Source organism: Xiphophorus maculatus, chromosome 12 (assembly GCF_002775205.1).
Source record: "Xiphophorus maculatus strain JP 163 A chromosome 12, X_maculatus-5.0-male, whole genome shotgun sequence".
NCBI classification, from domain to species: domain Eukaryota; kingdom Metazoa; phylum Chordata; class Actinopteri; order Cyprinodontiformes; family Poeciliidae; genus Xiphophorus; species Xiphophorus maculatus.
The window spans coordinates 21,222,372-21,235,165 of record NC_036454.1 but is presented as its reverse complement, the minus strand read 5'-3'; the positions used below and the strand labels follow the sequence as shown (position 1 = coordinate 21,235,165).

The window sequence follows — 12,794 nt, the reverse complement described above, 5'->3', positions numbered from 1 at the left end:
TTTTTTGTTTCGCTATTTTGTAATTTTAATTTAACTACTAAATATTCATGTGGTGTTTTGTCTGTGACAGACTCATGTTCTCTTGGGTTTTCTCACTGTGTGACGAAGACCATCTATTCTCTATTTGAATCTTTCTGTCTCTGTTTCTTTCATATTCTTTCTCTTTGTGTGAGTGTGCAAGGAAAGACTCAGTGAGCGCATTACTTACTACCTTTATGCCATGACCTTGTCATATGAAAACCCTGCAACAAATATGAATATACATCATATGTATATCAATGCAAAGCATAATGGATAATGGAAAAAAAATTCATTTAAAAGATGCTTTTACTTCTGGAGGCAAGATAGTTAAATTATGTTGTTTCAGGTGTTTGTATGGTCTTTAACTTAAAGTCATCAGTTTCTGTTGTTTCTTTTTTAAATTTCTACATATGAAGTTATTTTATTATTTTAAAAATGTAAGTACTTTACCACAAGCTCTTTGTCTTTTGGTAGTACAAAAACCAAATCTTCTTTCTACACACATGCAAGATTATTATATTAAATCTCAGGTTTTAAATTCATCAGTATGCAATTCTTTAGTCTTGTTATGCATTCCCTTATCGACTCATGTCAGCACAACTACACACATGTACAGTACATACACACACTCACAGTCTACTTAATTGAGGAGAAAGTGGTCCGAAGGGATAGAATGTGTGTGCATGAGCTGGCATGTGGCGAGGGGAGCCTTTCGGGATGAACCATTTGACACACGAGAAGACCCAGAGAAAACAAGCTGTCTGCGGGTTAATTACCGCTCCCCTTTGCAGTTAATAAATACGTTTCTGATCAAGCACATCAAAAGGCCCAACATTAATTTCTCCTGCTCGCTCCCCTCGCCGCAGAGCATGTTAGCCAGTGTTTAGAGCACTCAAGTGTTTCAATGCAATTTGATTCTTTTTAAACACTTCACAGTGTGTACTAACTAATTATAGATGAATCAAAAGCTAACAAACTGCCTTTGAGTAGAAGCTAAGGCAGGTAAACAGAAAGTAGTACTACAAGGTTACAGTACTGCTGTGTGCTTCTCCAGTCTAGCACATTTGTCACTTTATATAAATTCATCCATCCATCTGTGGTCTTCTCTTTTCCTACCTCAGACCTTCGGCCACTATGTTGTTTCCTCTCTCTTCAGCTCTCTGAGCTGTAAAGTTTGAAAGGACCACAAATTGCATTCCCTCAGTTGTCAAAAACTGTTTCTTTTTAGCTTGTAGTACACCAATTATATCAAGTTTTGTACCAGTTGTCACCCATCTGTCTCACTGTATAATGAGCTCAAACGTGAGTTGTTACATGATATCACCTTTCTGTTTTGCTGGTTTATTTCCACCGCTTGTGTGATAACATCAAAATATTCCAGTAAATCTGATTAGAAAAATAAAAATTTTGGTGAGACTGGAGGCTCTGCTTTGCTTTCTTTTTATTTTTTTCATCTGTGCCTATCACCTAAAATTACTGAAGGACAGATGCATCTCAGTTAATTATGCAACATCTTGACACTATTCTATTTCAGTAATTTAAATAAACATATATTTTCCATACATGGTGATAAATATTGACATTGATAACCTAGGCATATAGTAAAAAAAAAAAAATCAGTTTTCAGAAACCACTGCATAAAGTTTACGAAACAACATAAATTTTCAACACGAATATTATGCTACTTCGTCATTGTAGGAATGGCATGTCCACACACAATGGTGTATCCTTATTGTTAGGTCCATCCTGAACCAGAAATATCAGACTTGTCTCTGTCATTGAAAGTATTTTTTTCAGACACAAGAATATTTTGCATTTCATTTTGAAACGATTTGGAAATGCACACACTGGAAATTGCTGGTCATCCAGTCTAAAGTTTCCTCAGTCTGTGATGATATGAAGAGTTCATCTGTGGGTTTTGACCCACTGCCTAATTTTTTTTTATAAGACCAAGACATTTACCAGGAAATACTACAGCACTTGATGCCTCCATCTGCTCACAAGCCTTATGGAGGTAAGGCTTGTTGATTTTGTTTTCCAGCAGGACATAATACACACGGCCAAAACTACTAATACTTAATTTAATGACCGTGGTATCACTGTGCTTGATTAGTTACCTGACATATACCCTGTAGAGAAATCCATAGAGCATTGCAAGGAAGAAAATAAGAGACACCAAAGTCAATTATCCAGACAACCTGAATGCCCGCTATTAAAGCATTAAAGAACCAGGGCTTCCTTAACAACTCAACAGAACCACAGGCCGATCCATGTCCCCAATGCAAAAGGAGACTTGACCATGTAAGGAGTGCATACAGTTTATAGTACAGGGACATCATTTTAAGCAGACTGACATTTCTTATTTAACAAGGCTTTTTCATTGATCTTACGTAATGTTATACTTTTCAAACATCTATAGAATATCTGTTTCACTTATTGAAGAGAAATACTGAAATAAATCAACTTTCTAATTAGCTGAGCTAGATCTTTTGGTCCATGTATAAAGTTGTGGTAGTTATGTTGAAAAAATTCTGTCTAACCATCTCCAGACCATGTTTTAAGAATCTCTTAGAAATTGATGGAAGGAACTTATTTTATAGGACAGGCCAACATTATATAATGTTTTACGTAAGAATGCATCTGTCCCCCAGTACAGCAAAGTGTGGATGCCAACCAGCCAGCCACTACAACAGCTCCTCAGAAACATAGTTGCAGATTTTTGAGTGTCCTGTGTGAACACGCTGTATATAAACTGTACATGCTTTCCGGAAAGCTGTCTGCACAGTTTCTCTGTAATGCCATCTGTTTCAATTCAGTGTTCGTTCTGTTGATGTGCAGTCTTTCTCTGGCATCTTCGGTTTTGTTTGTGTAAATATAATGTGTGCTGTGGCAGGTGTCAGATGTGGGATGAGATTGCTCAGGTGAGACAGGCAGGGATTTTATTTATTTTTTTCAGGGTATCTCCAGTTCAGTTTTCCATAATTATATTTGCAAGTTGTGCTTGTAGTTTTAATCATTTCATTTCACTTTTGTTTCACTTTGTGTTTTCTAAACATGGTCACAGTCATTTTTCTATATAACGGCAACAGTTCAGCTTTAACTTTGTTTGCAAAATCCTTAATTAGCCATACCACTTCAGTTTTCGTCCTTTCTCAGGTATTTACACTCAAGTTCCACTATGCCTTTTTTTTCCTTCTACTTTTTTTTTGTCCTCCAGTCACTCGCGCTGAGATTGGTAGATTATTGCAATTTATGCTTTCTATGCAGGGCACCAGGTCAACAGCGTTGAATGTAACTTCCTGCTGATCTCTTAATACTTTTTCAACAACGTTTATTTCCAATTTCTCCTATTTTAGATCAAACTTACTATTTAAGAGAAGTCATTCATTCATTCCCCTTTTGTCACTGGATCACAAGGTTATGCGTACAGGATGTATATAGGAAGACATCTTCCCAATAACTAGCTTCAAACATTTTCCAAAAGTATTCAGGGACCAACACAGATATAGTACCCCTCCATCATGTTCCTTGTTTGCCCCTTAGTTCTCCTCTCACTGACAACAGCCTAAACAAAACCCTTTCCATGTTGAAGAGCAGCAGCTCTCCCAACCTGATGGTGATTTTCATCTCTAAGCAGAACTCTGCCACGCTACAGAGCTACTTTCATTTAAAAACTTATTTTCTCCGTATTTTATGGTGAAAATAAAATATGGTGAAAATCAATTCTATTCCAACCTTGATAAAGGTTAGAATTTGGATCAAAAAGTAAATTGTAAGATTTACTATCTTGCTTAGCTTCTTCTTTACCATGACAGGACACAATAGCTGTCCTGACATTGCTGACAGAGCCTTGATGTTATTGTACTCATAAAAACAAGCACAACTTAGAGGCCTTGAGGTAGAGATTCACAGCTGAAATAGAGGAAGTGTAACACCCTTTTCCTTTTAAGTTCCTCTTAAGTTAAGCATGATTTGGATGCAACAAGTTCATACTTTCAAATTAGCTTGAAGAGCCATGCTTTTTAGATATTAGTTGTACTGTAATTCTGGAAATTGTAAAATTAAACATTTCTTGATTTTATTACATTTACTAACTCTGGATACCCTTTCCTTTGTCATTGCTGTTGTCTCATGGAAATATGGCGCAAGTCATCTTTGTCTAGCAGACTTCTATTTTATGGTTTTTACTCATGCAACCCTGTTAAATGGTTTACCAACTTTAATGTATGCAGTGCAAGAAAAACAGCTTTATATTCAGTAAATCTTTTACTCATTTGTTAGTGTTCTTTCATTTTTAAATGTGTTTGAAATTGTCAACTTCTGGTTTCTCAGATTTGATTAGATAATACTAACACTAATGTATCCTAGGATCACAAGTTGAATTTTATTGGTAACTTAATATTTAATAATCTAATAGGTATTTGTTGTTTCAATGCAATTCTTCTAGGCAGGGCCGGACTTAGGAGGGTGTGGGCCCCTGGGCTTGAGCCCATCATGGTTATACAGTTTTTATCAACTGGACAGTCCTGCCCCCCAGGTCAATTCTCCATTTGCAAGAATATAACAGTCAATCTATGGTTGCCATCTTAGTGATTTTTTTGTTGCTATATTTCGCAGACACAGACACACACAAAAAAATCAGCTAGTCAGGTGCAATTGGTACACCGCTGTTTTTGTTTTTAAAATAGCGATTTTTCTGTAGAAAGGTTGATAACTAATCAATTGAAGACCATTACTACAAATAAAATACATTTACTAGTTTTTAAAGAAGTTCCCTTAAAAAAACATATATATATATATATATATATATATATATATATATATATATATATATATATATATATATATATAGTGCATCTTGTACTGTATGCTTGACTTCGATGTTGGCTCATCGAAGTCAAGCATACAGTACAAGCACATATTGCTAAACTGAAAGTATAACCCTCTAATTTGTTCAAAACTACTCCACATTGATAGTTATTCAAAATACTTTGTAAGTAGTGCAACCTTCACCTGAGGTCATCACAATGCAAATAAAAAAATCACTTAAGTTTGTTGCATATGAATGCTTTGAAAAGCCCTTCATTTAATGCTGTGTGCTTGTGTTGCCTGCCTTCGAAAAGTGCTTGCCCATCTATTGCTTCTGGTTTGTTTTTATCTCAAGGTTCTCCATAGCTGCGGGCATCTGAGTGTTAGTGCAGTTTCCTGCGTCTATCTGCCTTTAGACTTATTTTGGTGTTTATGTCTGCATGTGGGCACACACATATTGTATGAATCTGTATTTGCTTAATTATGTGTGTTTGTGTGCATGCACGTATGACAGAAGCGTGCACATTTGTGTCAACCCTGGCCTGAAGACACCTCTATCGTCCTGAGAAGCTATCAGAGCCACATTAGGGGGAGCAGAGGAGGAGAGAAGGTGAGAGGCAAAGATAAATGCCTGGGTCACACTAGCAGAAATTAGTGGAGCCGTATGCAAAGCTGTGGCGTTTTGTTTGATATGAAACAAAAGGACCACCATGACAAAAGTGCCTGCCAGCCTTCACAGCAGGGCAGCAGCCCTCCGCATGACTATGTTTGCATACGTTCATGTTTTTCACTACACACTCATCTGTGCAAGGATGCTGTACTGCATGCATAACATGCATTGTGCCCACATCTACTTTATGTGTGTTATGTCTGTCTGTGTTTTTGTCCTCCCCTCATAATGACACACAATGCCTAGCCCTTTGTACGGCCTGAGAAGACACGGTTTCTTCCTCAGTACAGCTACATATTTGCTCTATTAAGCGGCTGAAATATAGCCGTCTAATTTCTTTGGGAATGAATAGGATCTTAGAGTGCGGCTCTCCTCTTAACATAAGGATGTAAATTGAACTGTTTAAATGTCACGGCTAGCAAGCTGATTTGATTTGAATTGATTTGCTTGTTTCTTGGAAAAAAAAAAAAAAGAAAGACCCCTCGACACCCCCGCCGAACCTTAGCCGCGCTGGCTGCCACAGATAGACCAAGGTCTTTCTTTCCACCTCAACAGCACATTGTAGGGCTCCTGAATTCTTCTATCTGCTGTGATTATGTACAAATGGCCTTCATTTGCCATCCATTTCAAAGCTGTAGTGCTGCATTGTGACTAGAGGCAGATGATGCAGACCAAATTACAGCGGGTTTGCTGCCTGAAAAGGATACTCACACAATAGGCTTTGTGAAGTATTCCCTTCAATATGTCGCCATTATTCTCACCTTTGTTGGTGTTTCTCTCTATGTTTCAGGAGCATTTTTTTCTTTGGTTTCTATCTTGCATTTCATGGTGCCAGAGAGCAGACTGGGATTAAAATACTTCTATATTATGTTATTCCCTTAACATGCAGACAACTATAACTTTCTCATTTACCAATGTGGTAGTTTTCTGCAGAACAAACACAATCTCAGAGCATTAAAAAAGTCAGTTAGTTTTTCTTTTTGATTGTCTTGCGTCTTCTGATTTGCCATACATAACATTTTGACCCTGACCAACTTGTAAAAATTCTATCAACCTTGATTTTTTTTTTTTTTTTTTTTGCATTTATTCGCCAGCAATTACTTATTCTGGACATAGTGAGATAAAAATTTGCTTCATGAATATTTTGTGGAAATTCAATATGGTTTTCAATATCATCACTGTTCTACATAAAAGTTTGACCACGTGCTGGAGTTACTGATTTAACATTATTTTCAAAACCATAAATGTAATATCTGCATCATAGCTGTCAGAGGTAGTCGTAGACGCAGTAGTATACCTATTTCACCTTTCACTTGGTTGCATATTGACTCTTCCTAACACATAGAACCTCATCTGTTTTCCATTATTTCTGTTTTGAAATATAAAGAATATCTTGAGAATTACTCTTTTTTTCTGACTAAGACTGACTTTGTAAACAAAAGTAAGATGAAAGAATAAATAATAAACTAATAAAGTTTTTACGTTTTCCAAATGCAACAGTGACATAAATTAAATGTTTTCCTAGTTGTAAATAGTTATAATGACATCCATAATTATTATTTAATTATTATTAAACAAATATCTAACTGCTTACAATTACTGCAGGATATATGGTGGACCCTAGCCTAGTAAAAACCTGCCCCTTGAACTATGGAAAGTCTGGGCTCTCAGCTTTGGAGAAACGATGGCTTCTTGGGGGCGTGGACTGTGTTGTGGTTTTAAATTTTACCCACTCACTAGAGTTTGTTCTTGATGTATGTAATGCGCCAGTTTGAGAAGAAGCTTACAGGAAATTGCCTGTGCTGTTAACAACCGTCCTCCACTGCAAGGAGGGAAGTGCTGATCTGAACGAGCCAGGTGGTGTTAAGTGAATATTTTGACCAACTCGAACTGAGTGACTTTGTTCACTTCCTCTGCTGCCATTGCAGACTACAATTCTAAAACAGTGGAGAAAATCAACGTTATTGTTCACTTCTCTTTGTTTGCTGATTGATCCTGTGGAAAATTGACTAGAGAGAATCCAGACTGTGGTGGAAGCAAGAACTTGTTTTGAGTGGAGTTGTACATGAAGGCAATGGCCAGGCCAGGTGGACCAAGATCAGGATTATTTCTATTGTACTTTTTTTTGTCTTTTTACAAGTGAAAGTTAACTCATTTCATCATTTATTAGTTGGTTTCAGGGACAATTTACTTGAACTTATTCAACATTTAGACCCTTTTTTATTTAATTTTTTTATGAGACGAGACATTATGGCCTTTTTTTAATTAGCTTTGGGATTTTAAAGTTCACTAAAAATACTTCAGCCTTTTTCTGGGAAGAATTTACAAGGCAGTTATATTGATACTTTTCACAAAATTGCTGCTTCTCTAACTGCTTCAAATCATCTTCAAACTTTGCTGTTTGTGTTCCTGACGCTCGCCTACAGTACTTGTAGATTAAGAAATCTGACAGGCTGGTAACAAGATAAACAGACAAACTACATCCTACTAAAGACTGCATACAGACTAGCTAGAAGGTAATTTATGCTGTATTTGCCGTTAGGCAGCTAATGGGAGCAGAATGAAGAAAAATACCTGTGAAAAGTCCAGCTTAATTAGTCCAAAATGCAGGTACACTTACTGTAACTCTTAATGCTCTTTGGTGAATGAAATGTCTTTACTTTACTTTTACAGCTTTCTGAGATGCATTGGATGAAAAATAAAAAATACATCTGGAGTTTTTAAAGAGTATAATTGACTTTTTAGCTTTAATCATGGTATGTTGTTGTTCTCTCATCGAAAACGTAGCTGGAGTGCTGCTTTGATTCTTTCATTTGCTTGCTTTCACTAAGCCCCCCTTATTTCCACAAAGCTCTTTTTTGGAGGTTTAGTCTCCAGCTGAACTTCATCCTCACAAAGCACCGCTCTGCCTCTCCCACTCTGCACCTCCAGACTAGTGGCGGCAGCAATTGCCAAATACCTGGTGAAACTAGGAGTCTTCTGAGCTCATCATACGATCTACTTCTTAGTCCAACACTCCTAAGAATGGTAGCAAATGACACAATGGAAAGGCATTGTTGTCATGATGTGCTACTTCTGGTAAAGCCAGATTTTGATAGAAACTCAATATCATGTCATGGGAAGGATTATAATTAGATATTAACCCCTATCTTTGGTGTCAGAGTGTTACTACTTTTGAAATATTAGTTTACAATAATTTGTCATGTTGACTTGTTTTTATCAAAGACCATTAAAGGTCTCTCTAGGTCTAAGCTCAAAAGATTATAAACAGAAACAGGTTTCCTTGGTGATATCATTTGAAATTATTGCATCTCCGACTATATTGTTGTAGTGACTTTTTGAACATCTTTTCTCACTTGTTTTTTTTTTCTCTCGCTATTGTTTTTCTTCATCACAAGCGACAAGGCAGTGCAAAATCCATCTGTCCTCAGTGCATCACTTTGCAAAGGCTGTCTAATCTCACTTGTCCTGCTCCACCCACCTTCCACCCCACCTCTTCACAACAAGGTCTCTTTCGCCTTTTTGTGATATAAGACAGCGATCTGGATGAAGTTCATTTGAGTTCAGTTAAATCTACAGGGATTCATCATTACATATTTACTGGCTGAGGCTGATCTTGCTGTAAGGTTCTACCCTCGTCCCATTGATCTAGTGCGCATGTTCACTCCTGAGGTTACAGGACGTGCTTCCATTTGCATAAGGCCCTGGGCAAGGTTCTTTCCACCATTGATTGGCCTGTCCGTGAGCGCCCCGTGCCTTCTCACATTGATCACTTTGTTTTTTTCCCGGAGACAGTGCTACTCAGAGTTCAGCTGCAGCTCTGGCATATCAGACCTGCCGGAGGAAGAGAGAGCGACTGACATGGAAAGGGAGGGAGAGGAAGAGGAAAAGAAACAGGGGCAACTAGGAGTCACAGCAGATAGATGAAAAACTTTAGAACAAATCTTCCAGTAAAGTTTGAAAACAAAAACAAGTGAAACAATTCACACCTGCTGTCACTGCCTCATCTTTTTTTTCAGTTTGTGCTTCCTTCCAGGCATTCCACTAAAATTAAACATACATAAATGGAAATTTCTTTGAATTTTTGTAAACGTATACTAAAACATTTTCAGAATAGTTTATTCATTCAGTGGTGATTGTTTTATAGTCAGTTTATTTATACAGCTGAAATATATTTTAAAAATGAAGCAAAATAAAAGAATACAAGAGAAACATCATTCTGTACAAAGTATAAAGAAGTGCAAGCTCACTTTAAAACACAGTTCTCCAGTCAGATTGCGGTACAATAAATACAACTACCAATATCTTATTTTAAGTTAGAACTACTGTACAGAAGTTGGCAGTAATGTTTTATTTTTTATTATAAAGGACAGTGATAGCAACAGGTAGATAGGATGTCAAATAAAGTTGACAATTAGGAATGTTATATTTCCTTTGAATACCCTAAGTTTATGTTCTATACAGTATTATTTTTGTCATGTATATCTCATATTTGAATATTTTTGCCTATTTTTATGATGATTTAAGAGCTGATCATGCTTCCACAGTAAAATCAAATTTTTAAACATGTATTTGACTAAACATCAGGCCACCTCCACATGGCGTCAGTAGTGGCGAAAGGCTCAGACTCCCATGATGCATCTCTTCTCTTTGTTCCTGCTTTGTAAAAGCAGCGTGCCGCTTTGTCTGGTTTTCCTCTTCCTCCCGTCTCGTTAGCTCAGTAGCAAGGTCTCGCTCTCCTCTCTCCATCCTACTTTTTTCTCGCTCTTTTATTCTCGTTGAGAAAGATTCTCCAGGTTATTTCACTCTTCTTATTCAATTATTGTTTTCTGCCTTCATCTCTAATTAACACAATTTTCCACCAATTCCGTTTTTCGTCAGTCTTGCTGTCCTCTCTTTTATCATTTACCTATTGATCCTATAGTGAAGTGTACATCTCCTGTTGCTTCTTTGCTTTTTTGTCTTCCTTTCTTAATTAGTCTTTACTTCATCTATTTCTTAACCTAAGTTTTACATCAGGTTTTCTTCAGCATTGGTTATAAGATATATTAGTTGTAAACTTGACTTAAATAGATGCTTTCTGACTCTGTAAAAAGTATCTATTGGGAAATTGTGGCATTTCATCTTGGTGAAAGGCCCCATTTTTCAGATAATATATATATGTTTTTTAAAAACACGAAGAACTGTTGTTTTTTGATGAAATTCAAAGTTTTAAAAAAGCCTCAGCAGATATTATTTTTCACTCTGTCTTTTCGCTCTCTCTCTCTCTTGCCTTCCCTTGTTTCGCATTCTGCATTGCCACTGTGGCATTTCCCAACATTCACCTGCTGTGTCTGGATGTGCTATTTGGTTACGACCTAGGTCACCTTCAGCAGAGAGAGAATACAAGTGCTTGACATGAGGTTTGAATGTGGTGAAGATGATGTGTTGACAGCTCAAATTATTCACTTGTCACATGTCATTTCTCCCCTCCCCCCTGGTTAAATTTGCCATTAGAAAGCAGAGAATGATAGGAGAGGAACTTTGGCTGCAGGGTTACAAATTGTCACACACACATTTTACAAAATCAGCTCTTTGAATCCAGCTTTTTCTTTTCAGCAGTAAAGTGTGTGAATGATGTCATTCCTTGGCAAATGTAAGAAAGAAAATATTGTGCTACTGAAAGGAAGAAAAGTGGTGTTTCTGAAACCTGTGAGCTCGATCAGTCCTGGTGCAAATGTCAGTGAACTTATTGACTTGAGGGTTGAAGTTTGAACCCTTTGTCCCTTTGTGACATTTCTTGTCTCCTTTTGTGCCTTTTTCTTTCTTTTTACTTTCAGATTCTGCATCTGCATCTAGCACTCCTCATTCGCAACCTTTTTCAAAACCTTTAAAAAACAGAATTTACTGTTTGCCTTATTTGTTTTGCCTTGCCAAAACCCTTAGTGGCAGGGTAACAGATATATTGTTCATGTTTTTATTTACGTTTTAAGATTCTTCTGTGCCAATGCCTTACCGGCAAATTGTGTGCTTTCTTCTCAGCTGGTGTGTTTGGATAGAACAAGCAGAAACAGAGAAGTTCAAGTTTTTTCTGCCCTTTAAGCTTGGTACACCATTCCACCTTTTCATCTGACCCATTGCCACTTTATGTAGCCTTCAGTAGTTTTCAAAAGCCTTGTTTGACTTCTTAATGGCCATTTTGAGAGGCATGTTTTGGGAATGTACCTGCACTAAAACATTTAACTTTTAGGCAAGGAAGTTGACACTGGAAATGGATATGAAGTGTTTTATGTGCTATTTTATATGCTGTAAAATGTGATGGGGTTATGAAATAAAGTTAGTCGAAAGTGGCGGAGAGACTGAGAGGCTGCATAGAACCTCTTTGATGTGTCAGTCAGCTGAATATAGGTCTGGTTGTGGGAAAAGCCTTGGTGAGACACATGTACCAACCCATTGTTTTTAAAACGTTCTTTTTTGGAATGTTCGCCTTCATTTTAATGTCCGCCATCTTCAAAAGATTTGTTCTTTGGTTTTCATTTGAAAAGTTCAGGGTGTCTTCACACCCTGAACTTTATGACCTTTTAATTTTATAAGGAGTCATTAAGTTAAAAATCTTTTTTTTTCTTAAAATGTTGATGTACCCATCTTTCCAGACAAGGTCTGAAAATACATTTAGTTGACCTCTACAGTCATCCACTTATGGCTTCTTCAATCTATTTTTTTTTCTTATGTTAAGCCAAGAGTTTATAAGAAAGTCTATGTTTGCCATGAAGGGATTTAAATTTGGAATTTCAGTATTAAGCCAAGTCAAGTTTATTTGAATAGCACATTTCAGCAACAAGGCAATTCAGAGTGCTTCAAAACAAAAAAAATACAAAGTCATAAAACACACAGTCAAAAGATCAAAACATGCTGTAATATGATCTATGTCTGGAAAGCTCTGGATTTGTATGCAAGACAAAAAACATCTTTTTAAGTTGGCATATTCTGATTATCTTAAGTTAAGGAAGTTAGTTCTGAATTTATAACTACTAAATTAACTCACTGAAGGTATTTTTGTAATTCATGTGCATCTTAAATTTACAATATGATCATATTAACACTTTCAATCCTTGCACATGTGAAAATTCAAATAATGAGATTCCTACATTTCTAATCTACATATTCAAAGTTAACAATAGACAAAAGTATCAATCTTATGAATTTTCCAGCATTTTTATGTCTAAATCTAAAAAATAAAATCTTGTGGTGTTTTTATGGGGGTTTAAGTCTTTTGTCATGGTTAAAATATAACTGGCTAGATATTGCTATTTTT

At 36.5% G+C, this 12,794-nt stretch overlaps 1 protein-coding gene across 1 annotated transcript in view; it reads left to right on the top strand.

Annotated features, from left to right (window-relative positions):
- The window catches only part of fam172a (family with sequence similarity 172 member A), a 158,432-nt gene that overhangs the window by 80,049 nt on the left and 65,589 nt on the right, over window positions 1-12,794 (top strand). The window lies entirely within an intron of this gene.